Here is a 25,566-nt window from a genome sequence, read left to right as displayed (position 1 = left end):
GGACTCACTTCAGGAAATGTCTTTGCTGGGTGCCAGCTCACCAGTATGGTATAGCCTTCCTATTTCTAAACGAATGCAACTGTCTGCCTGACTCTGGCTGGGTATTCTTGGGCTATTGTCACCTTGATATCTGAAGAATTACTTATTCAAATGATGGTATAATCCACAAATTGGTTCAAGGTTGGAAACCTATCAGTCCACAGGATGGAGAGCTCAGAATAGCTTTTCTTCATAAACAAGAGTTGACTTTGGATGTCAGGGTCAGTCAGAGTATGAAGTCAATTGAGCTGACAACAGGAACTGATTGGTAAACAATCAAATGTCGGCAGTTCACCGGGGCCCACTGTGAGAAACCCGGTGGAGTTCTAGGATTACTTCCTCAGAAGGGTCCTGCAAAGGCTCAGTAACCAGCTAAAGATCCAGAACTTCGAAATCAGATGGATTGTCCTAGCCACTGTAAGACACCAGGCCTTAACCATGTAGCTAACACATTGGAGGCAAGCCTCACAAGTGATGCCTGACTCCGAGGTTGCCCTACCCACAGCCTTCAAGGTTCCATAGCTGATTGTGATGTGACCTGAAAGAATGTAAATCAACATTCTTTGGAGGGTGACTGCCCTGCTCACGCTCAATTCGGTCCAGGAGTTGGAAGACAGGGTTGGTGTTGCGAACTAATCATACACATCTCAGTTCCCTTCTGTAAAGTACAGCGTTGCCTAGATAGTCTCAGTATAATCTAGCTTGCCTGAATAGCACATTTGTCTTTAGGAAATTGTCCATCATGGTCAATAATATTAAAGAAAATATAATTGCCCTTTAAAATGGCTCTTCATGATATGCTTACTAATTACAAAGAAAATAGAATTTTACAGTTATAAAACCCAGTAGGTACAATTGTATGACAAAACTTTTCATGGGGAAAAAGAGTAGACATGAAACACACAAGTCTACTCTCCCCTGATAGACAACCCAGGACAGATCAAAGTTTTGATACCACCAAAGTCCAACTTAGTGAACTAATAAGTTTTATTGGGGTTACTTACAATGATATGGTTGAGGGGTTATTTACAAGAGCAGAAATGACTCAAAGACAGGTGCATCATCATAGCCCGCCCTCAGCATGAGTGACAGCTCACAAAAGCTGGAAACTTGGAAACATTGCACACCCTGCAGGCAACTAAACAGGCCAGAGAATGTCCTTTCCCAGTGACTCAGTTGATCTAAACCTCTTTCAAGCATCTGGCTGGTTTCTGCTTCTTCCAGGTAGCTGGTCTGTGGTCAGCTCTTCTGAGAGTCTTCCTTGCTGTTCAGCTTCCTTCCATCTGAGAGGGACTCTCAGCTTTTATTGCTTATTCTGGCAAGGAGGGGTCTAGTGAATCTTGTCAGTTTCAGGGACTTTCTGAGCTCTTTTGAGTTGTTTGTATTCCTACTTAAGGAGCTTCCCATCAGGGTGGAATGTTTCAATCTTGGAGGAAACTGTTGCACAACAGGTACCAACACACCAAGGATAAGAACATTGCCAATCAGAGTAAATAAAATCTCAGCTTTGTCAATAGAATTTGTTGAAAAAGACAAATCTCTACCTCAGCGACAGTCCTTGTAATAACATAAGCCCTGACCTCATCCCTAGAAAGCAGTAAGGAGAATTAAATTGGAGCTGGAGTTACAGATGTGTGGTTTTTCAGGGGGTGCAGGAATCTGAATACAGTCGCCATCATTATACAACAAATACTTTAACTACTGATATTCTCTAGCCCCTTGAGCAGCTCTTTCATCTACTTTCAAAAGTATAGATTTCTTTTTTTACAAAGTGTGAGCAAGGAAGTAGAGACACGTATTGTTTGTTGTTTACCATTGAAATGTAACCACTTAAACCGTGTAAGTATATTTATACCAGTGTTTTACTGTAAGGAAAAATGCACTTTTTTTCTGTAAAAGGTTTGACTTTCTTATGATTGTTATTTCCCCAGGTGTCATTTTATTCTTACCAGGCTTCTTTCTCTTCTTTCTAATTACACCTTGGAGATATTAGTTCACAAACAGGAAAAAAGTTCAAATTCCCACACTGATCTTTACATCGCTGAACAACCTCATGACTGGGCTCCCTTTGCAATGGTGAACATTCTGTTTAGAGGGTAAATTTACTGCACTAGACTTGTAAAAACCGGTGTTTTTAGCTTGTGTGAGCCATGAGGAAGTTGCTCCTTCCTTGAATATCCCCTGTCAGCTGGCCCAAGATGATGTACTTCCTGGTGCAATTGGGTGTAGTAAGCTTTCCTGTTGAAACCACCAGCCCACAAATAACAACACAGAGACTTATTATTAATTATGAAAGCTTAGCCTTAGCTTTGGCTTTTTTCTAACTAGCTCTTATAACTTAAATATCCTGTTTCTATTAATCTATGTTCCATCATTTGGCTTGATTACTTTTCCTCGGTCCCGTATGTCCAACTTTTTCTGCCTCCCATTGTCCTTTCCCAAGCACCCAGACTCATCCCTTTCACTTCTTCTTTCTCTCTCTGCTGGAAATCCTGCTATCCTCTCCTGCCTAGCTATTAGTCATTCAGATCTTTATTACACCAGTCACAACAATACATCTTCACACAGTGTACAAATATCTCAATGCATTTCCCCCTTTTTATTTAAATTAAAAGGAAAAATTTTAATTCTAGCATAGTAAAACTATATTCAATACGAAAAAAATATCGAATAAGAGTTACATTCACAATGTTCCTTCGTATTTTGCAAATTTGGAGAAAGTACTGTATTATCTATATTTGTGAGTCCAAAGGTTTATACCTAAATCATTTTTTTATCATAACTGCATTATCATTCTAGAAATGGTAGACCATAAATCATTTTTTGGATAAATAACTTAACCTTTTATGTTTCTCTACCTTATAAACTTTACATCTCTTATGTAACAAGGAAACAAGGTAACAAGGAAAACTATAACCATCTAGCCTTCAACCCCATCAAAGATTAGAGAAGGATATAATATTGCCCAAGGAAACTGAAAGTCCAGAACAAACAACTTCCAAATCTATAGAAATGGCAAAGACAGCTGGCTGCCTGGACAGTCGCTCAAGGTTCCTCTACAATGTTGGGGCATCCATCTTCAGCCTACAGGCCTAGAATATCTGACAGAGTTTTCTGAGAAGCAGGAATTTTGAAGGACTGTCCTCCCTTGTCTTGGCAAAGTTAGGCCACCTCTTTCTTTTGTGTCCTACTTGTCCAATTTGGACAGCATACTGTCAGCAGTCAAGGCAAGGGCAGTTTCTTGCCTAATGGCTATTTTTGCCACACTGAAAGCAAACTCCATATGGAGGTTCTTTGATACACATCATCCTTTTTTGAAGTAAATTGGTGCTGCCAAGAGCAGACATGTCTCACTGTCATGAAAATCCTTATGTTATTAAAACATCTTAAATACATATTCTGTAGATCTCTGAAGTGTTTGAAGACCACTTATCTATCTAAAATATATCTTGTTTGACTTTTCAAAAAAAACCTAACATGACTACATGTCTAATTGTTATAGAAGACTACTAACTTGTATTTTTTAATTATCTTAAATAGTTGATAATAATAGTTTTTAAGGACTAGATATTTTCATTACATTGTTAAATGAACTGCATAGGTACAATAACTTAAACAAGAGTAGAAACATATATACAGTATAACAAAAATAACCTTAAATTTGTATCAATAAATAAAAATCAACACCAATGTAAAATATTTGAGACTTGTAGTTGTTTTTAGTTTAAAAGCAGATTCAATAATCTACCCCTTTATCCTGTCATTTCTATATCCATCCCTTCTATTTTCAGAATGAGATCCTTGAATCTAATGTCCTTTTCTCAGCTTCCTCTCTATAACCAATAACAACTTGCAACCAACCCCCCTAAATGTTGATAAACATCCATAATCCATCAAATGACCAAAAACCACCCACTCCACTTCTTGGGAATGTGGGTATCATGTATTCTAGACTGCTTCCTGTTGTCTGGGGTGATAGCATCTTTATGGAACCCTGAGAAAATTGGGACAATGGTCAAGTCCTGGGATAGTCAGCCAGCTCCCAAATAACAACACGGAGACTTATTAATTATGAAAGCTCTGCCTTAGATTAGACTTGCCCCACTAGCTATTATAACTTAAATTAACCTGCTTCTATTGATCTACATTTTACCATATGGCTTTTTACTTTTTTCTTTCTATATGTCCAACTCTCTCTGTGTCCCATTGACATCTCTCTGGTATAATTCAAGTGTCTAGATTCCTCTTCCTTTCTCTCCTCAGAAATCCTGCCTATATCTCCTGGCCGTTAAGCTCTTTACTAAATCAGTCACAATGATACATCTTCACACTGTGTAAACAAATATTTTGCAACAGTTGTGCTAGTCTTAAAATAATTGCTGATTGCTGCAGAAATATTTCAGTGCCTCAGGTATTCCTACAAGGTAATGAGTCACAAGATTAAACAGACTGACTGCTAAATTCTTCTTTTGTATGAAATACCTGCTTGCTTGGATGTGTGAGATACCTGCTGGACATCAGTGACAAAATCAAGCCTTGCCCCAACCCAGACACAATATGAGTTAATTTGGCTACCCAAAATTATAACTTGTTTTTTGGCCTATATAATCCTTTGGTTAACACTAGTTGAGACATTCCTTGAGAGGTCCATACCCCTCCTCCCTGCACCAAGGCTGCACAAGGTGTCCACCATAGTCACTGGGCTCCAAAAAGCCCTCTAATTATCCAGGGACAGATCCAGATTCCACTGCCTTGGGCCTCCCCAAACAGTTCGAGTTGAACAATCATCTCGCCTATCCAGAGGGCCTAGTCCAGAAGCATGGTGGCTCCACAGCTATTGGTCCACAGTTCATGTGTTTCCACTAGTTTGGCTGGCCACCTTTGTACATTTTCCCATCATGATCTTGATGTTCCTTGTTCATAGAATCTCTCCTCGCTCTCATCAACTGGACTCCTGGAGTTCAGGCTTGCTCCTAGCCATGGATCCTGCATCTGCTTCCATCAGTTACTGAATGAAGGCTCTATGATGAAAGTTAGGGTATTCACTAATCTGATTACTGGAGTAGGCCAGTTCAGGCACCCTCTCAACTATTGCTAGTAGTCTAAGGTGAGGTCATCCTTGTAGATTCCTGGGAACTTCCTTAGGACCCTGTTTCTCACTATTCGCATTTCTTCATTTATCATGGTATCTTTTTCCTTGCTGTCTCTTTCTGTCCCTGTTTCAGCTCAAATCTCCCATCCCCTTATGTTCTCATCCCCCATCCCCTGCCCTCCATTACCCCACTTCACCCCCAGTTTGCTCATGTAGATATCATCTATTTCTCTTTGGCTGGGCATTCATGCGACCCTCTTAGGGTCCTCCTTGTTACCTGGCTTCTTTGGAGATGTGGGTTGTAGTCTTGTTATCCTTTGCTTTACATCTAGTGTCCACTTATGAGTGAGTGCATACCATGTTTGTCCTGAGTCTGGGTTACCTCACTCAGGATGATAATTCCATCCATTAGCCTGAAAATTTCAGGATATCATCGATCTTTTACTGCTGAGTAGTACTCCATTGTGTATATGTGCCACAGTTTCTTTATCCATTCTTTGATTGAGGGGCATTTAGGTTGTTTCCAGGTTCTGGCTATTACGAATGATGCTGTTATGAACATAGTTGAGCATGTGTCCTTGTGGTATGATTGAACATTCCTTGGGTATATGCCCAAAAGTGGTATAGGTGAGTCTTGAGGTAGATTGATTCCCAATTTTCAGGGAAACCACCATGCTGATTTATCAAGTGGTTGTACAAGTTTGCACTCCCACCAACAGTGGAGGAGTGTTCCCCTTACTCCACATCCTCTCCAACATAAGCTATCTTCAGTGATTTTGATCTTAGCCATTCTGACATGTGTAAGATGGCATCTCAGAATCATTTTGATTTGCATTTCCTTGATGACTAAGGATGTTGAGCATTTCCTTAAATGTCTTTCAGCCATTTGAGATTCTTCTCTTGATAATTTTCTGTTTTTCCATGTGGACCATTTTTTTAATTGGATTGTTCAGTATTTTAATGTCTAGTATCTTGAGTTCTTTCCTTTTATTTTTTCTTTCAGAGCTGAGGACCAAACCCAGGGCCTTATGCTTGCTAGGCAAGTGCTCTACTGCTGAGCTAAATCCCCAAACTTGAATTCTTTATGTATTTTGGAGATCAGTCCTCTATCAGATGTGGGGTTGGTAAATGTCTTTTCCCATTCTGTAGGCTATCATTTTGTCTTATTGACCATGTACTTTGCCCTACAAAATCTTGTCTGTTTCAGGAGGTCCCATTTATTAATTGTTGCTCTCAATGTCTGTGCTACTGGTGTTATATTTAGGAAGTAGTCCCCTGTGCCAGTGCATTCAAGACTACTTCCTACTTTCTTTTCTGTCAAGTTCAGTGTAACTGGATTTATGTTGAAGTCTTTGATCCACTTGGACTTGAGTTTTGTGCATGGTGACAGATATGGATTTATTTGCAATCTTCTACATGTTGACATTCAGTTATGCCAGCACCATTTGTTGAAAATGCTTTCTTTTTTTTGTGTGTGTGTGTGTGTAGTTTTGGCTTCATTGTCAAAAATCAGGTGCCCATAGGTGTGTGGATTAATGTCAGAGTCTTCAATTTGATTCCATTGGTCCACATGTCAGTTTTTATACCAGTACCAAGCTGTATTTATTACTATAGCTTTATAGTAGAGCTTGAGGTCAGGGATCATGATTCCTGCAGAGGTTGCTTTATATATAGGATTCTTTCAGCTATCCTATGTTTTTTGTTTTTCCATATGATGTTGAGTATTGTTTATGGTGATATTTTATTTGTGCTGAAATGTGATTTTATTTGTATGTTAATAAATAAAATTACCTGGGGGTCAGAGTTAATAGCAAGCCATTTAGCAGAAGTCTGGCAGTGGTAGCACACTCCCTTAATCTGATCACATGGCAGGCAAAGGAGATTAGAATTAAGGTTCATATTTTTTAAAAAAGGATATATGGAAATGATAGAATAGAGGATATTGAATCTACTCTCAAAATAAAGAGAAGATATAGATATGATATAGATAAAAAGGTAGATTCAATAATCTTTAAAAGACAATTACTAGTTTTAAATACTTTACATTGGATTGTATTTTTGTATATTGTATACAAATTATATATATTGAGATTGATATTGTTAGAAAATGCTATATGTATATTTCTAATCTTGTTCAACATATTGTACTTATACCATTCATTTAACAATGTAATGCAATTTGCTGATCCTTGAATGTTATTATTATCAACTATTAGGATATAAAGAAAGGAAAGTTAGTAGTTAGACATTACACTCGAACATATTAGGTATGTTTTCAAGATAGAGCAGGTATTTTAGATAGACAGGCCATCTTCAAACCCTTCAGAGATCTACAGAATATGGCATTTAAAATGTTTTAGTAACTTAGAATTTTTTCCCTTTTTTTATGACATTGAGACATGTCGGCTCCTGGCAGTGCCAATCTACTTCAGAGAAAATATGGGCATTGAAAAAACTGCATACAGAGTTAACTTTCACTGTGGCAAAAGTTAGCCACTGGACAGCAAAGTAGTCTTGAATTGACCACTGACAAACAGGACAAAATGGGCATACAGGACACGAAACAAAGGACTACTGATTCTTGCCAAGACAAGTGTGGTTGTGGCTTTAACAAAAGGCATCTTCTGAGGTCAGGACAATATGGCACCATCCCTGAAGTGGCCTTTGCAATCTGGAAAAGGTACAGTGCCCCTTTCTTTGAAGGCAGCTGAACTGGCAGTGGACCGATGGCTTTTAATGTGCAGTGGAACAGCAGCTGAAACAGTTATTCTTGAAAGAGTAACTAAGTTGACAGAGTCGAACCTCTCAATGGTAGACTGGCATTTAATAGAGGGATGCGGAGAAGAATGGGATGCCAAGATGAAGCCACACACACAAGCCAAGAAGAATGGACAGCTGAGTTAAAAAAACATCAACAATTTCCAGAATTTAAAATCCTGAATCATGACAGGACACTAGTGGAATTCAGGTGTTTCTGTTACATGGATTACTCTCTCCAAATGTGAAGTCGAACTGTTTGCCTTGTGTACATCCTACTTCATGAATGAGTCTGTCAGATATGCTAAGCCTATAGACTGAAGATGATGCCCCAACACAGTGGAGAAACCTTGGGTGACTGTCCAGGCAGCTGGCTGTTTCTGTCAACTCACAAATTTTTTTTGGAAGCTGCTTGTGTGAACTTCCTGTTTTTACTTTTTTAGGTAATATTATTTCCTTCTTTGGTCTCTGAGGGAGTTGAAGATTAGATAGTTATAGTTCTAGTTAAAGATTAGATAGTTATAGTTTTTCTTGTTAAGAATTTCAGAAAAGAAACTCACTAAAGAGGTGTAAGTGTATAAATTTGAAAGACATTATAAGATAGTTCTGTTAGTAATATAAGTTAGGATAGAAAGTGAATCAAGTACATTTTGGACTTATCAAAATAGGATAGATAATGGAATTATTTTCTCTGAATTTGTCAAATGCAAATGGACTAGACATTGTTTAGGCATTTATTGCTTGTATATATTGTATATAGTTATTTTACTTATTGTATATAGTTTTTCTTATATTATTTATAAATTTTTTCCTATTTTCTTTTTATTAGAATAGAATGCTGTGGGAGTTTCTGTATGTTACATGTGTTGCTCCAATTGGGTAATAATTAAAACACTGATTGGCCAGTAGCCAGGCAGGAAGTATAGGTGGGACAAAGAGAGAGGAGAATTCTGGGAAGTGGAAGGTTGAGGCGGAGAGACCTGCCAGCCGCCGCCATGACAAGCGAGATGTAAGGTACCGGTAAGCCACGAGCCATGTGGCAATCTATAGATTAATAAAAATGGGTTAATTTAAGATAGAAGAAGTAGATAACAAGAAGCCTGCCATGGCCATACAGTTTATAAGTAATATAAGCATCTGAGTGATTATTTTATACATGGGTTGTGGGACTGCGGGGGCTTTGGTGGGACCTGGAGAGAAATTCTCCAGCTACAATAGAAAGGGGAAATATTGTGATATTTTATTTGTACTGAAATGTGATTTTATTTGTATGTTAATAAATAAAGTTGTCTGGGAGTCAGAGCTAATAACAAGCCATTTAGCAGAAGTCTGGCCGAAGTAGCACATGCCCTTAATCCAATCACATGGCAGGCAAAGTCTCTGTGTGTTCAAGGACACAGTCAGCATGGAGACACACACCTTTAATCCCAGTACCAACCACAGAGACATGGAGGTCTGTATAGACAGGCAGTGTCGAGGAAGTCATGTGGTTGGATTTAGAACCAATGAGAAGACAGAACAGAAATGTAGCATGAATCTTAAAGAGTCTTATTAATAAAAAACAAACCTGGAGCCAGGTATTGGGGTGAATGCTGGAAGATCAGAGAAGCAGAACAGGTCACATCCCCCTCACCTTGCCAATTCCTCAGCTGATCCTGTTTCCTCAGACTGGAAGCCTCAGCTGAACTGTGCTGCTCAAAAGCCTAAAAGCGTAACCAGGTCTTGCTCCTGGTCCTCATGCCTTATATACCTTTCTGCTTTCTGCCATCACTTCCTGGAATTAAAGGCTCTTGTTACCACACCTGACTGTTTCCAGTATGGCTTTAAACACACAGAAATCTGGATGGATCTCTGCCTCCCAAGTGATAGGATTAAAGGTTGTGTGTGCCACCATTTTCTGGCCTCTATGTCTATCTAGTGGCTGTTCTGTTCTCTGACCCCAAATAAGTTTATTATGGTGCACAATATTTTGGGGAACACAATATCACCACACAGAAAGGCAATAAAAAGATAGGCCACACAGGAGAAGGTCTGTCTCTCAGGGGAAGGATGACAGCTACTGTTAGGCTAAAGGCTATTTGCTAGTGCTCTGGCCTCTTGGGCTTTTAACTCTTTATTTGGCTCTGTGTTTCTTATTTAATAAGACTGTTTGGAATTACATCTACAATTGTTCTTTCCAAATCTGTGAAGAATTGTGTTGGGATTTCGATGGTGATTGCATTGAATCTGTAGATTGCTTTTGGTAAGATTGCCGGTTTTACTATGCTAATCCTACCTATCCATGAACATGGGAGATCTTTCCTTTTTCTGATATCTTCTTCAATTTTGTTCTTCAGAGACTTAAAGTTGTTATCATGCAGGTCCTTCACTTGCTTAGTTAGAATTACCCCAAGATATTTTATATTATTTGTGGCTATTGCAAAGGGTAATGTTTCTCTTATTTCTTTCTCAGCCCATTTGTCATGTGTGTATAGGAGTGCTACTGATTGTTTTGAGTTAATCTTGTATCCTGCTACATTACTGAAGGAGTTTATCAGCTGTAGGAGTTCCCTTGTAGAAATTTGGGGGTCACTTATGTATATTATCATATTGTCTGCAAATAGTGAAAGTTTGACTCCTTCCTTTCCAATTTGTATCCCCTTCATCTCCTTTTGTTGTCTTATTGCTCTAGCTAGAACTTTAAGTACTATATTGAATAAATATGGGTAGAGTGGACAGCCTTGTTTTGTGCCACTGATTTTAGTGGAATCACTTTGAGTTTCTCCCCATTTTATTTGATGTTGGCTGTCAGCTTGCTGTAAATTTCTTTATTATGTTTAGGAATGTTCCTTGTATTCCTGATCTCTCTAAGACCTTTGTCATGAAGGGGTGTTGGATTTTGTTAAAGACTTTTTCAGCATCTAATGAGATGATCATGTGGGTTTTTTTTCTTTCAGTTTGTTTATGTGGTGTATTACATTGACAGACTTTCATATGTTGAACCATCCTTGCATCCCTGGGATGAAACCTACTTGGTCATGGTGGATAAGTTTTTTTATGTGTTCTTGGATTCAGTTTGCTAATAATTTATTGAGCATCTTTGCATCAATGTTCATGAAGGAGATTGGTCTGCAGTTCTCTTTGTTTGCTGCATCTTTGTGTGGTTTGGTTATTAGGGTAACTGTAACTGTAGGTGGAATTTTCTCTCCAGGTCCCGCCAATCCCCGGCAGTCCTACAGCCCACTTATAAAATAAACCCATTGATGCTTATATTATTTAAACTGTTTGGCCTAATGGCTCAGGCTTCTTGTTAACTGTTCTTATATCTTAAATTAACCCATTTCTATTAATCTATACTTTGCCACATGGCTCATGGCTTACATCTTCCTTGTCATGGCGTGGCTGGCAGTGTCCTCTTTCAGCCTTCCACTTCCCAGAATTCTCTTCTCTGCTTGTCCCACCTATACTTCCTGCTTGGCTACTGGCTAGTCAGTGTTTTATTAATAACCAATCAGAGCAACACATTTGACATACAGAACATCCCACAGCATGTAACCTCATAAAAAGAGTTTGGTAATATTCCTTCTGTTTCTATTGTGTGAAACAAGATGAAGAGTATTGGTATTAGCTCTTCTTTGAAAATCTGGTAGAATTCTGTGCTGAAACCATCTGGTCCTGGGCTTTTTTTTTTTTTTTTTTTTTTTTTTTGGTTCGGAGAATTTTATTGACTGTTTTTATTTCTTTGGTGGTTATTGGTCTATTTAAATAGTTTATCTGGTCTTGATTTAACTTTGGTATGTGGTACCTATCCAGAAAATTGTCCATTTCTTTCAGATTTACCAATTTGGTAGAGTACAGGTTTTTGAAGTATAACCTGATGATTCTCTGGATTTCCTCATTGTGTGTTGTTATATCTCCCTTTTCATTTCTGATTTTGTTGATTTGGATGCTTTCTCTTGCTTTTGGTTAATTTGAATAAGGGCTTGTCTATCTTGTTGATTTTCTCAAAAGAACCAATTGTTTGTTTCATTGACTCTTTGTATTGTTCTCTTTGTTTCTATTTTTATTAATTTCAGCCCTCAATTTGATTATTTCCTGGTGTCTATTCCTCCTGGATGAGTTTGCTTCTTTTTGTTCTAGAGCTTTCAGGTGTGCTGTTATGTTGCTAGAGTGAGATTTCTCCAACTTCTTTATGTGGGCATTTAGTGCTATGAAGTTTCCTCTTAGCACTGCTTTCAAAGTGTCCCAAAAGTCTGGGTATGTTGCACATTCATTTTCATTGAGTTCTAGGAAATCTTTAACTTCTTTCTTATTTCTCCCCTGATCCATTGGTGATTCAGTTGAGCATTATTCAGTTTCCATGAGACTGTAGGCCTTCTGTAATTTTTGTTGTTGTTGAAATCTTACTTTAAGCCATGGTGGTCCGATAGAATACAGGAGGTTATTCCAATTTTTTTTGTATCTGTTGAGATTTGCTTTGTGACCAAGTATGTAGTCAATTTTAGAGAAGGTTCCATGGGGTGTTGAGAAGAAGATATATTCTTTTGTGTTAGGGTAGATTATTGTGTAGATCTCTATTAACTTCTTTTAAGTCATAACATCTGTTAGATCTCTTATTTCTCTGTCAAGTTTCTGCCTTGCAGACCTGTCCATTGGTGAGAGTCGGGTGTTGAAGTCTCCTACTACTAGTGTGTGGGGTTTGATGTGTGACTTAAGCTTTAGTAATGTTTCTTTTACGTATGTGGGTGCCCTTGTATTTGGGGCATAAATGTTCAGAACGGAGACTTCATCTTGGTGGATTGTTCCTGTGGTGCGTATGTAATGTCCTTCTCCAATCTCTTTTGAGAGGACACCTATGATCAAGTTGATGGTCCTATACTCTTGTACTATAGCCAGCACTTAGTGGGCTTCGTGGGTTTCAAAAAAAGAGCACATGAAGTTGGGAGAGAACAGTGATGGTCTTGGGGATACAGGAGAAATTGAAAAGGAGGTGAATATATTTAATCTCAAAGCCCACCCCCTCAGTGACATATTTCCTCAGCAAAGCTGTACCACCTAAACCTCCCAGACAGCACCACCAACGGGTGGCAAAGTGTTTAAATGTCTGAGACCATGAGAGAGACATTTCCAATTCAAACCACCACACTGGTATTTTGAAATTCATCATATAATGATGATTGTAACAGGCACATACACACCCTTTAATGTACAATGACATTTAAATATTCAGATTAGAACATTAATTCAGGGAAGTTTTCTTCTCATTATTTTTTAAACCTTCATAATTTGTCTTTTATGTCACTTTTTTATATTTTTATTACTTTTACTCCACTCTCATTGATGTTTTCTCTATTTTATGTTTATTATATTATTATAAATATTTTATTTATTTTATCTTGGACTCTTTTGACTCCCATTAAACTTTTCTATTTTAACTATTAGTTTTTCACCTCTGAAACCTCTGTTGCAGCTGTATTGTTCCATATTCATTGCATTCTATTATAACGTGGAAACAATGACTTCTCACATCATGCTCAAGATGGAAAGTAGAATTCGAACAATAAATGAAATTAAACTGATCATGACTTCACCATTTAATAGGTGCACTTCACTTCACTTTTCTGTCCTCAGTTTCCATACCTATAAAATGAGAGTTATAATAACACATAATTCATAAGATATTTATGTGAAAATACACACACATATCTATCTATATCTATATCTATATATACCTAGATAGATAGATAGATAGATACATAGATAGATAGATACATAGATAGATAGATACATAGGTAGATAGATAGATAGATAGATAGATAGATAGATAGATAGATAGATAGATATACTGTCCTTGAAACAAGGTCTGACACCAAATATATGTTATCAAGGCAATTTCTTCTTGTTAAGTTGTTAACTTTTATTCTGTTTTCTGCACAGTAGGCTTTTCTGTTTCATTGTTTTGGACTTTTTCTTTTGTACTTCAGGCTATCCAATACAGATTTTTGTTGTTGTTGTTCATATCCAATCATTCTTCAGAATAATGATGAGGCTCATTTCTCCTGTTGAGTTTTGTTAGTCTCTCTTGTCATTTTGTGAAAAGGTCTTTTCTCAAAAAGTCTCATCATGGCTTTGGAATTTCACCAGCAGTATTTTGTTTGGAGACAAAGGTATTTTGTAACCTGCCTCACCTTAGGGTAAACCAAACAGATAGCAGCTGACAGGCTATACTTTCTCTAAATACTAGAACAAAAAAGTTTGAAACTTCTGCATTCCAGTAGAAGCCCATAGTGGTTCAATCCCTTTTATTCTGGCGTTGTTTTGTTTTCTAGCTGATACAGAGACAAAGGTAATTGGTAGCTATTCATTTCAAATCCCTCATATTTGTTCCAGGTTTCATTTCCACCATGTGCCTTACTTGCCACTTTCAATTTTATGTCTAGTAGAATGTGACCTTCATTTTGTTCTGCCTGATTTCATAATTTCATGTCTCAGGATTTGCACTTTCTGTCTCTCCCAATTTTGTGGTAATATCTGCTCTAATGTTAACCCATCTTCCCCTCTCATCACCTTCTTTGTTAATGCCATCACTTTTCGCTCTTTGGTAAAATGACTGCAACTTCCACACCATGTCCTGAGATCAAAGTGAGTTTATTGTTCCTTCTGCTTGCTTATTGCAGAAGTAACCTCACAAATAATATTGTTTGGATTACTGGAAAGTCTCAGCTAATCCTTTATCCCCTCTTCATGATTCTGGAATAATTAGCAGCAAAGATAGCAGTCTTCCACTTCCAGAAGAATGGAATCACACAAAAACTGTGATGATTGATCACTTCTCTGATAAAAAAAAAAGAAGAAAAGAAAAAGAACTAAGAAGCTCTACTGTATCTAATTGCTGCAATTAATTAAGCCACTCCTTCCTCCTGGGAGAAGTGAAAGTGAGAAACAAAGAGAATAGCTTCTCTCATTCAGTCATAACACTGGAATCCCTAAAGCAAGAAAGAGAACTAAGGTAACTCAGAAGTTCCAAAAGCTGTAATGGAAACAAAAGAATTTTTTTGGTTCTCAGGAATATAAAATATTTTGTCAGTTTTCGAGATCTCTGATAAATATGTATTTTAACACAGAAACTTTTTATTTTCTGATTTTCTCATTTCAGCCCGAGTTTCCTAAGAAACAGTTCACTCTATCCCTGTAAGTGCCCAGTAGTAAATCACAAGTGTCTGTATTTCTTCTTGCCAGAAAAAGCACAAAGCTGAAAGAACTCCATTGGGAGACGTGAGTGGTGAGAGAGTCTTCATGACCCTGCAGAGGGCTAGGATTCAGCAGAAGTGCATTCTGTGTGTAGACAGTCCCTAACATAGCATCCCTCACTGAATCGCTGCTGACAACATTTAGCCGTTTTCAGGAAACATCTCAGGTCTGTTCCTCCTCAGTTTGAGATTAGTTCCTGAATTACAATCCCTGGCAGGGCAGCCGGAACAGGAAGACATAAAGTTGCTGGCACAGAGAAACTCCTTTCCTTCACCCTGTGATTCTATTAAAGCATCTCACTAAAGGATACTGAGCCTTTCCTGAAGGTTATTGTAATAAATTTTTCCATGCTGTTTGAGGCAAACAGGACCACTGGCTCAGATGGTTCCCTAGTCCTTTGTCTTTCATAGCGTGAAAATGACAGCGTGACAGTAGGCATACTGTAGATGTAGAGGTCATTCAGCAAAAAGCCAAGGACAGCTGTGACCTGACGACCTGAATAGTCTACAAACTCAATCTTCTATCATTCTAATATTTATAGAACACCTCTGGAGTGTAGCTGGAGAGTTCTCCAGTCCTGCCTGGCCCATGGTCAGGACAAAGCTCTCCTACCCACCAGTCCCGCAGCCGCTTGGACCCAATCAAACACACAGAGACTTACATTAATTAAACTGTTTGGTCAAACACACAGAGACTTATATTAATTAAACTGTTTGGCCTAATGGCTTAGGCTTCTTGCTATCTAGTTCTTCTATCTTAAATCAACCCATTTCTATTAATCTATAACTTGCCACGTGGCTCGTGGCTTACCAGTACCTTACATCTCGCATTTCATGGCGGCGGCTGGCAGCATCTCTCTGCCTCAGCCTTCCACTTCCCAGAATTCTCCTCTTTCTTTGTCCCACCTATACTTCCTGCCTGGCTACTGGCCAATCAGTGTTTCATTTATTGACCAATCAGAGCAACACATTTAACATACAGACCATCCCACAACACTGGAGTGTTATGCAGTGTACTCAGGATTGGTTAGGAACCCACTTTGGAAGGGTTCAGTCCAGTGATGAGGCACTATGAACTCTGTACATTGCATATCAGAATGTGCTTTAGATGAATACGTGAATAAATTCTAACAGATAATGCTAGTTTATCTACACAGTGTAAAAAGTAGAGGCAGAAAGGGAGATGGTCACTGTACTGAATTTCCAAATCCATAAACAGGATTTTCAGAGAAATAAGAAAGGCAACAGGTATAGCTGCCTCTCTTTGTCTGCACCCTTGGATTCAACCAGGATATCAAAAATATATTAACAAGTTAAAACCTATACTGAGCACATACAGATGTTTCTCCATTATTTCCTAAACATATGCATAGTTGTGATGACTATTTATTTTGTTGTAGTATATCAAAGAGAATTCTCTAAAGGAATAGAGTTAGTAAAATATTAGGACAAGTATTAGATGAGCATAAGCAGTTGGAGTCTAGGTATTTAATGAAAGGTGGTCTACAAAATAGATGCATGATGGACAGAGGACCAGAGAATCCATTAGATGCTCATTCCAGGAAGCATGGTACCTCAGAACAGGGAGGATGAGTAATGTAGCCCAAACCTGAGGTTAAAGGCATTGAAAATACCTGGACAGACACTAGAGTGAGTCCATGATGAAAGGTTAAAGAAGCTGGGGTCTGATGTCCACAAGTGATGGCAGAAGCAGTAGGTGCATTTGCTCAGGAGGACTGGAGTTTGCACACAATGTCAGGCAGGCCTCCTTTTCCCTGTTCATTCTATGTAGGCCCTTAGCCTATTAGATGGGGACATGTCCCATGTCCAGGACAGGATTTTCCTCCCTCAATTTGTCCCATCTCTTCAATGTATTTAGAACTTCCCTCACCAAAAAGATATACCAAAAAGAGCACTTTACTCTACATGAAAAATCATGATTAACTATGATAATTATCTGCCATAAGTAATTTAAATCCAATTTAATATGTATGAGATATACTCAGGTTACATACAAATGCTGTACTAATATAAATGAGTGACTTGAGCATCTGCAGGTTTGGGAATCTATAGAGATCCAGGCACCAACATCCTCACTTGAATACTGAATAATGAATATAATTAGAAAAAGGAGGACGAAAGAAGAAAACATGCTCTGCACATGGAACCATTGGAGATGGATCATGTGGATGATGGATGTTTACTGACCACAGATGAGGTGAGAGAATAGGTGGAGTGCTCAGAATTGCAGACAGAAGGGGGAACTTGATCTTCCAGACACGGAGTTCATGACCCATAGGAGCTCACTGTGCTTTGGTGATTTGCCCGAGCAGCTGCTGCAGGCCTAATAATGCAAAGGAAGTTCTGTTGTTGTTTAAGCAATGTGCTTTCTTTATCCCAAACTGACCTGTTCCCTAAACCTTTTCACTTCCTTCCTCTACCTGCATCCTTTTCTATCGCCCCATGAACTTGAATCTCAGGTTCTTTCTCTGAAAAATAGGAGTTGCAATTTGTTTGAATAATGATAATTAAATGAAGTATTACGTATCGAGAAATCAGAGTGATGTCTAGGATAGACTACACACTTAACAAAGATATCTAATAGTGGACAGATCAAATTGATAGAAGAAAGGAGGAAGAGACCCAAATGAGACAGGGAAAAAAATGAGCAGTTGAATAATGATCAATTGTGCAGATCAATGAGGAGAGAAACCAGGATCAGGTGAGTATGGAGGCAGAGTTGACATTATTCATAAGTGTCGTAATATGTCAATACTAATACCCACAATAATGTCAGTGTTAAAATGTTTCATCTGATGCACCTGTATTAGAAATGGAGACAACAAATAGTCACTTGAATATTTTTAAATCTGAGGCTTATAAGAAAGACAGAGCTAAATCAAGATTTTGTCATCCACTAATCTACAGGCAAAGGTTTGTGCCAAGGAATAGAAACTGTCAAAAAAAGCAAGGCAAAAGCAATTTATTCTTGAGAAATGACCCTGTGATTTGTTCCCTGAATGTTCATATGGTGGAGCTTGGTCCCCAGTAGGAACAGTAATACTAACTGTGAAGGCTTAGGGGAGGTTCTTAGGATGCTGGAGGCGCCATCCTAGAGATGGATGTGCATCTACAGTGGTTTGAGTGAGAGGGTCCCCAATATTCATGTATTTGAATGCTCAGTTATTAGGGAATGAAACTGTTGGTGAAGAATTAGGGGCATTAGGAGGTGTTGCTTTGTTGGAGTAAGTGGGCCTTGTTGGAGGAGCTGTGTTCCTGGGGGTAGGCTTTGAGGTTTCAAAATCCTGCACCAGGCACAATCTCTCAATCTCTCTCTCTCTCTCTCTCTCTCTCTCTCTCTCTCTCTCTCTCTCTCTCTCTCGCTCTCTCTCTCGCTCTCTCTCTCGCTCTCTCTCTCGCTCTCTCTCTCAACTCTCATCTTGCTATCACTCTCTGCCTATGGATCAAGATGTAAAGCTTTCAGCTGTTGCTCCAACATCATGCCTGTCTGCTTTCCACAGTGATGATAATGAACTAATCCTCTGAAGTAAGTAATCCTCTGAAACTGTAAGTAAGCCCCCAATTAAATGTTCCTTTTTTTTTTCTTTTTCTTTTTGCTATTTCAAACTGCTTTATTTTCACTTGGTCCCGAGACATGGGGGGGGTCCAGAGCTGTTACAAAGCTGCCTAGAGAGGTTCGGGTGAAGGTCCTGAGGTTGGCTGGTGCAGAGCAGAGGAGGGAGCCCCTTGGAAGGTGAGGCCTCCTAGTCATGCTTTAGAGTGGGCCTCTCGAAGAGGTACTCGCCCAGAGATGGCGGGGGCACACCGGTCTGTGCTGGCTGCGGCCCAGCCACCCTGCGGAGGTTGGTCAGGTGGTTGCCCATCTTCTTGATGAGCTTCACCTCCTCATCCAGGAAGTGGTTTTCCAGGAAGTCACAGAGGTGAGGATCTGTGCCAGCAGAAGCCAGGGCATGAAGATCCAAGAGGGCCTGGTTCAGGCTCTTCTCCAGGACCAAGGCAGCTTCCATGGCCTCCTGTGCTTTACCCCACTCATCTTGAGACGGCTTCTGCACATCCTGGAATAGTGCGGGCCTCTGCGTTCGTTCTGCATCTTGAGCAGCCGCTCGGCGCCCTGGCGCTTCTCCTCGGCCAATTCGCGGAAGAAGAGCCACGTCATCCCGGTCAAAATAGTAGCCCAAAGAGAGGTAGGTATAGGAGGCCCGCAGGTGCAAGTTGACCAGGCGATTCGCTGCAGCCTCCACTTCGGTGGAATAATTCTGAGGGACCTGGGAGCTCCCGGCTGATACGCAGTGGAGCTAACCGTGGAGAGACGGTGCTGGCTGGTCCTGGGAGCCGAAGGCGGCGACGAGATGGTCCCAGAGGCTGCGACTGGAGACACTGGGAGGCGGCCGGACGCTAACAAAGGGAGGCCCCGGGTCTGCTCCGTCCAAACCCTGTTGAAGCAAGACACAGACTCGGGATCTCTGGGCGCTGCCTAAACGTTCCCTTTTATAAAAGTTGCCTTGGTTATATTGTCTCTTCACAGCAATAGGACAGTAACCGTGACAGAAGTTGGTACAAGAGTGATGCATTGCTATGACAGGCCTGACCATGCTGTTGTTAGAGGAAAGCAGAAGACTTTGGGACTTTGAGAATAGAAACGCAGTTGAATGCTTTAAGTGGCGCTCACTGGGCCATCCTAGCAGGAGCATGGAAGACAGTGGTGCTGAGGGTGATGTGGTCTGTCAGGACCCTGCTCAAGAGGTTTCACAGGGGAAGAACATTATCATCTGGCTTAAAGACCATTTTTGAATGTGGCTGCTTTTTGCTCTTGTCTTGAAAATCCGCCTGAAGTTAGATTGAAGAGTTGTGGACTAATGCTGTTGGCAGGGGAGATTTCAAGAGAGCCTAATACTGACTGTGTCCTGTAGCATTAATGATCACTCTTCTGTAGTGCTACAATGAAAGAGCAGTTGGGGGGGGGGGGGTAGGGTAAAAGAGAAATGTAAAATGTAGAGTTTGAGGAGAAGAAGATCACCAAGAGTGCAATATTGGAGCCCAGTCCTGTGCTTAAGGATGTAAAAACTTTAAAGAAAGACCTGATTCAAATGGAATAAAGGAAGTAGTGCCCTCAGAGCAAGACCCATCCAGCAGAGCTTCAAACTTGTGAAAAAGAGTTAAAGCCTGGCTTAAGCAACAAAGGACACCATGAAAACAGAAAACTGATGCAAATTAATTCAAAAAGGGGCCAAGTTCCAGCCCCAGCAAATAGAAGAACATGGTAGCTTCTGCCATGTGGTTCTAAATTTGGAGTCAAGAAGAATGCAACGAAGGGGTTGTGGAATCTTCCTCTGAGGTGAAGGGAAGTCACTGATGCCAGGCATTTGTCAGGGCCATCCCTTGTGTGAAGCTGGGAAGGTGAAGTCTGGATTATGCAGAATTTGAACTTTGTCCTCATGGGTTTGGGTATTACTTTGACCCAGTATTTTCTCTCTATGTCCAAGCTCCTCCCTTTTGGGATGGTAATATGTATTTTGTGTCATTGTATGTTGGAAGTATGTAATTTGCATTTTTATTTTACAGGGGTTATGGTTAAGAGATTGCCTTGAGTCTCAGAAGAGACTTTGGACTTTTCAACAGCGTTAAGACTGTGAAATAACATGGGGACTTTTGAAGTTGAACTAAAAGCATTTTGCATTATGATATGACCACAAGCTTCTGAGGGCCAAGGAGTGGAATGTGGTGGTTTGAATGAGAAGTGCCCCTCATAGACACATATATTTGAATGCTTAGTCACAGGGAGTAGAACTGTTTAAGAAATCATGGTGTCTTTTCCCAACAATAGAACATTAACTAAGAAAGCATCTCTTGTAATGAGTTCTTGGGAGTGCAGGTGTTAATCCCACTGATTGAGAACAAGACCACTACCACAATTTTAAAGCAAAATTTGAAGCAAGCTTTAATTAAATACTGGTCAGGTGGATGGGCTCTGGTCCATACCCAGGTTCCCAGGGAAATGGCTCAGAATCAAGTATGGCAAGGGCTTAAGAAGGAAACCCATAATTCATTGCATTTCTCATCAGGTCCGATCAGGCACAAGCACACATCTTGATCTATTTCCTGCCTGTGAATCTCCCGCCCACATGTGATCAAGCACATCTGGTGCAGATGAGTCAAACAAACTTGTTTAGGGGAGTGAAAACATGTAGCTTGTTATCTCTCAAACAATAGCCTCAGCATTTCAGGAACTATCTGTCCTTGGGCAAGGGGCTTGCAGACCAGAGGCATTTCTGTTTTATGGATCTCTTAAGCGTAGTAATTAAAACTTAAAATGTAACTTTGGCTCTCATACTGGTGGTTATGAAAAGCTGAGGCTGATACTGGCTCTCTGTTTGAGATGTACCCCTCACATTTTCCCTGGTACCCTCAACAGAGGCAATGACACACTGGTATGACTTTCGGCATCCAAAATTAATAAAACCTTCATAGTCAGCCTGTCTTGGGTATCTTTTCTCCACTCAAAATATTCTGGTAATTTTCCTTTTTTCCTATTTTAAATTAATACTTTATCTTTCTTAAATATAAATAATGTATGCTTTCTATATAGAATTTCACATAAAAGTAGTTAGTGATTTTCTATTATCAGTCTTTCCCTCTGAGAAGAAAATCTTAAGTTATTTAATATTGAGACTTCAAACAAGAGAAATGTAAAATACAATGCCTCCTTCTCTGTCATCTTTGATGATAGAACAAAAGCAATCAGCTGGAGTCCAGCTACCATCAGATGAAAGGTAGCTGCTTGCTTTCTGGAGTAGGAGGAGCTGTTCTAACTGCCAGGTGATGGAGAGGGATATCTGGACCCTTTGTGCCACCAACACTTTGGAAAGGCAGGCTGGGACCAGGGCACAGAGCCTTTTATGAATGCAAGTACAGATATTTCCCCTTCAGTCTGGGTTCTGCACAACCTGGAAGTTATACTTCAAAGTGACCATCATGATGCTGCCACTCTACTGTCCTGCTCATTCGTCTAAGATGGAATAGCAGTGTTGAGCAAGAGAGCTTCTGCATGTACTTCATGAGGTCCAGGAGCACTGAACCTTTCAGACAGAATCCAGTTGAGAAAGGCTCTCCACAATAACCTAGAGAAAGCTGTGCTGTGGTTTGGATTTGAAATGTCCCCCATAGTTTATTTGGGGGTACTTGTTCCCTAGCACCAGTGGTACTGTATCAGGGAGGTTGTGGAGTTCCTGGAAGTGTGAACTGACTAGCAGAAGGTCCTCAAAGGGCCTTGCCTTGGTTCTATCCAGCCATGGTGTTTTCAGATATGATCAGCTGTTTCCTTACACTCTCCCTACCACTCATACATGCGCATCCCTGTCACGATGGGCTGAAACCTGGGCCATACAAATCTTTTCCTCCCTTGCTGCTGTCAAGTGTTTCAGTCATGGTGACACAAAAGTCAACACAGTAAGTATCTCGGTCATCATCTTTGTTTCTCTGCCCTGGCCAGTCTCTCTTTGGACCTGGGAGTCCAGTGGTGGATGATGAACTCATCCAAGATTTGACAACGAGACATCTGTAAAGAAGCTATGTCGACTTCAGCATTTCCACATGTATTTTGCTCTTTGGGTATTTTCCTGAGTTTTTAGTGGGGATCACTCTGTAACAACTTCAGAGTTCTGTTTTAGAACTGAGTGGTATGTGATGATCAAGGAGGACCTAGTCTTTCTTAATGCCCATCTTTTCTTCATGTGAGGAAGAAAAACAGTCCAGTTTTGTCCTTTCAGATAGTTGGTCAATTTCTGTACACATCTGGTTGATCTCAGCTCTGACATTTTATGTCCCGCTGGCTGCCTTCCACTTGACTTTGGCATTAGCTCCTCATCTGTCCTCAGGCACTCTGTTCACAGTTGCTCTCCTCTGCACACAGACCTCCTAGTGCATGGACTCTTCAGCTGACAACTCCTCAGAATGGGATGGAGTTGTTGGGAAGTTGTCTTGTGTTCCCATGAAACTTGCAGAGGACTTGGGTATTCTTACAGGAGTCGCCATATATCAAAGATCACACTAGTCATGCACACGGTGAACTCCCCTCTTGAACATCGAGAAAATACGTTTAAGTATGCAAAGTTAAAAACAGATAACAAACAATAAACTTAGTCTGAAAATGACTTCAAAACACTGAAAGATTTGGGCCCTTGGTCATGAAAATTTATTACATGGGAAATCTCAAATTTTACTATGAACTGGTTTTCCTTGCTTTTCCTGAGGTTTCAGATTGCAAGATTATTATTACAGTGCCACCATATAGAGTTTGCATCTACCACCCCAAATGGATAGGCCTCTCTCTGTCTGCTTTTCATTCTCGCCCATTTTCTGACTACTCTCCCTCCCAACACACTTCCTTCATACATGGCAAGAGGTGCAGCAGAGAACACCAACCTCCAAAATGTTTTCTTTTTCCTTAACTCATGAGGTTTTCTTACTTGCTGACATAGAAGGAAAAAAGAGATCAAAATGACACTTCCTCCTTCACTTTAAATGCTACCCCACCACTGTGATGGGGACTGATTTATGTCTCTGTTAAGGCTTCAGAGAGTGCTCAGCAGCTCTGTGAACCTGGGTTGGAGAGCTGTGTTAGATTAAAAACAAATGTCAGCAAAGAAGTCATCCCAAGAGTTTTCTCCTCTCTCAAGAAACATTGCAGCCCAGCTCCCTTTCAAAGACATCACTGGTTGTGTCAAATTTCTGACCCTTGGGCCCCTGTGATGCATCCTGTGATGTGAGGCACTAGGTAGGTGAGAGGAGGGGACTGACGCCTTGTCAGTCACTCCAAACAGTCTTTCTTCAAGCTAAAAGGCATGCCTTCCCCACGCTAACAAGAAAAAAATCAGTCTTTGGAAAAGAAATACCTTGGACAGAAAGCTTTAATGTCTGTAATTAACTCACACTTTTTATTAATGTTACTAGAAACTGACCTGAACACTGATGAGTGTGTGTGTGTGTGTGTGTGTGTGTGTGTATGCTTGTGTGTCTATGTGTGTGTTTGTGTGTGTGTGTGTGTGTCTATGTGTATGCATAAAAGAGAAGGACTAAGGTTTAAAGTGAGTTATAAGAAGATTTGTTTTACTTCCAGAAAAGATTAATTTGGGAAGCATTTCTTTGACACATTGCTCATAATTAAAGTCATTCTTCATTTTCTCTGTTTCCTTTCAGTCACAGCCTCGCATTATTTAGCCCTCTCACAGAAAAGTAACCTCAAGTCCCATTAAAACACTTAATTCTTCCTTGACAGAAGTGAGAGAAGCACTGAGGCTTGCTGTGGGGATTCTAGCCTCATCTGGGGTTGTTGAAAGGTTGCAGTGGCCCTAACTGTAGGTTCCTGCTTTGCCTGACAGGGTCTTTGGCTGTGAAATCTGCCTCCTGCACTTGCACCCATGCAGACAGCTATATCTTTCTAATAAAACCATATTGTTGGAAATGATCGCATGGGCATACTCCTCATTCAATAAATACGTTGCTCTGTTTTGTGTGAGGTGAAGAGAACACATAGTAAATAAGCATGGTTGCTTCTTTGGCCGGGCCAACTCTCTGGTGGCAAAGACAAAAATTAACAAAATAAGGTAATGGTATATCTCTAAATTTAGTCAAAAGCACCATAAACAAGAACTGGTCACACTAGAGTGCTTCGTGAGGGACGTGTTTTCTACAGGGAAAGGAGACCTCAGAGGACTGAAGGCATCTTTTCTAAGGAATATCCAATCTGATGGAGGAGCGGTGCAACATTCAATATAACAAGTACAGGGAAATGCCACACACAAGAGGAAGACAGGAAACTGGAGAATTTACTGGGAGGAAGGGTGTGGTTGATATATTATGCACCCCAGTAAATTTATCTGGAGGTCAGAGAACAGAACAGCCACAATATTAAACATAGAGGTTAGGCAATGGTAGCACACGCCTTTAATCCTAGCATTCTGGAGGCAGAGATCCATCTGGATCTCTGTGAGTTCAAGTCCACACTGGAAACAGCCAGGCATGATAACACACACCTTTAATCCCAGGAAGTGATGGCAGGAAGCAGAAAGGTATATAAGGCATGAAAACCAGTAACTAGAGGCTTTTTAAGCCTTTAGCAGCAGTTCAGCTGAGATCCATTCAGGTGAGGACTCGAAGGCTTCCTGTTTGAGGAAACAAGACCAGGTGAGGTGAAGTTAGCTATGGCCTGTTCTGTCTCTCTGATCTTTCAGAATTTACCCCAATAGCTGGTACTGAGTTTTTTTTTTAATTAATAAGACCTTTTAAGATTTGTGCTACAGAAGGGAGATGAGAGAGAGGCATGGGGGTGGAGGAAAGAACTGAAATTTATTATGTAAATTCGTGAAACCTCCAAACAATAAAAACATAAAAAAAAAAAATAACAACAAAACCTGAATGAGCAGGAACAGC

General features: G+C 40.0%; 1 pseudogene; it reads right to left on the bottom strand.

Moving 5' to 3' along the window:
* Positions 1-18,800: 18,800 nt before the first annotated feature.
* The window catches only part of LOC128113187 (ferritin light chain 1-like), a 31,979-nt pseudogene continuing 25,213 nt past the window's right edge, over positions 18,801-25,566 (bottom strand).

The sequence above is a fragment of the Peromyscus californicus genome, unplaced genomic scaffold, assembly GCF_007827085.1.
Source record: "Peromyscus californicus insignis strain IS unplaced genomic scaffold, ASM782708v3 Scaffold_18__1_contigs__length_77618521, whole genome shotgun sequence".
In the NCBI taxonomy this organism is placed as follows: domain Eukaryota; kingdom Metazoa; phylum Chordata; class Mammalia; order Rodentia; family Cricetidae; genus Peromyscus; species Peromyscus californicus.
This window is presented reverse-complemented; position numbering and strand designations above follow the sequence as displayed.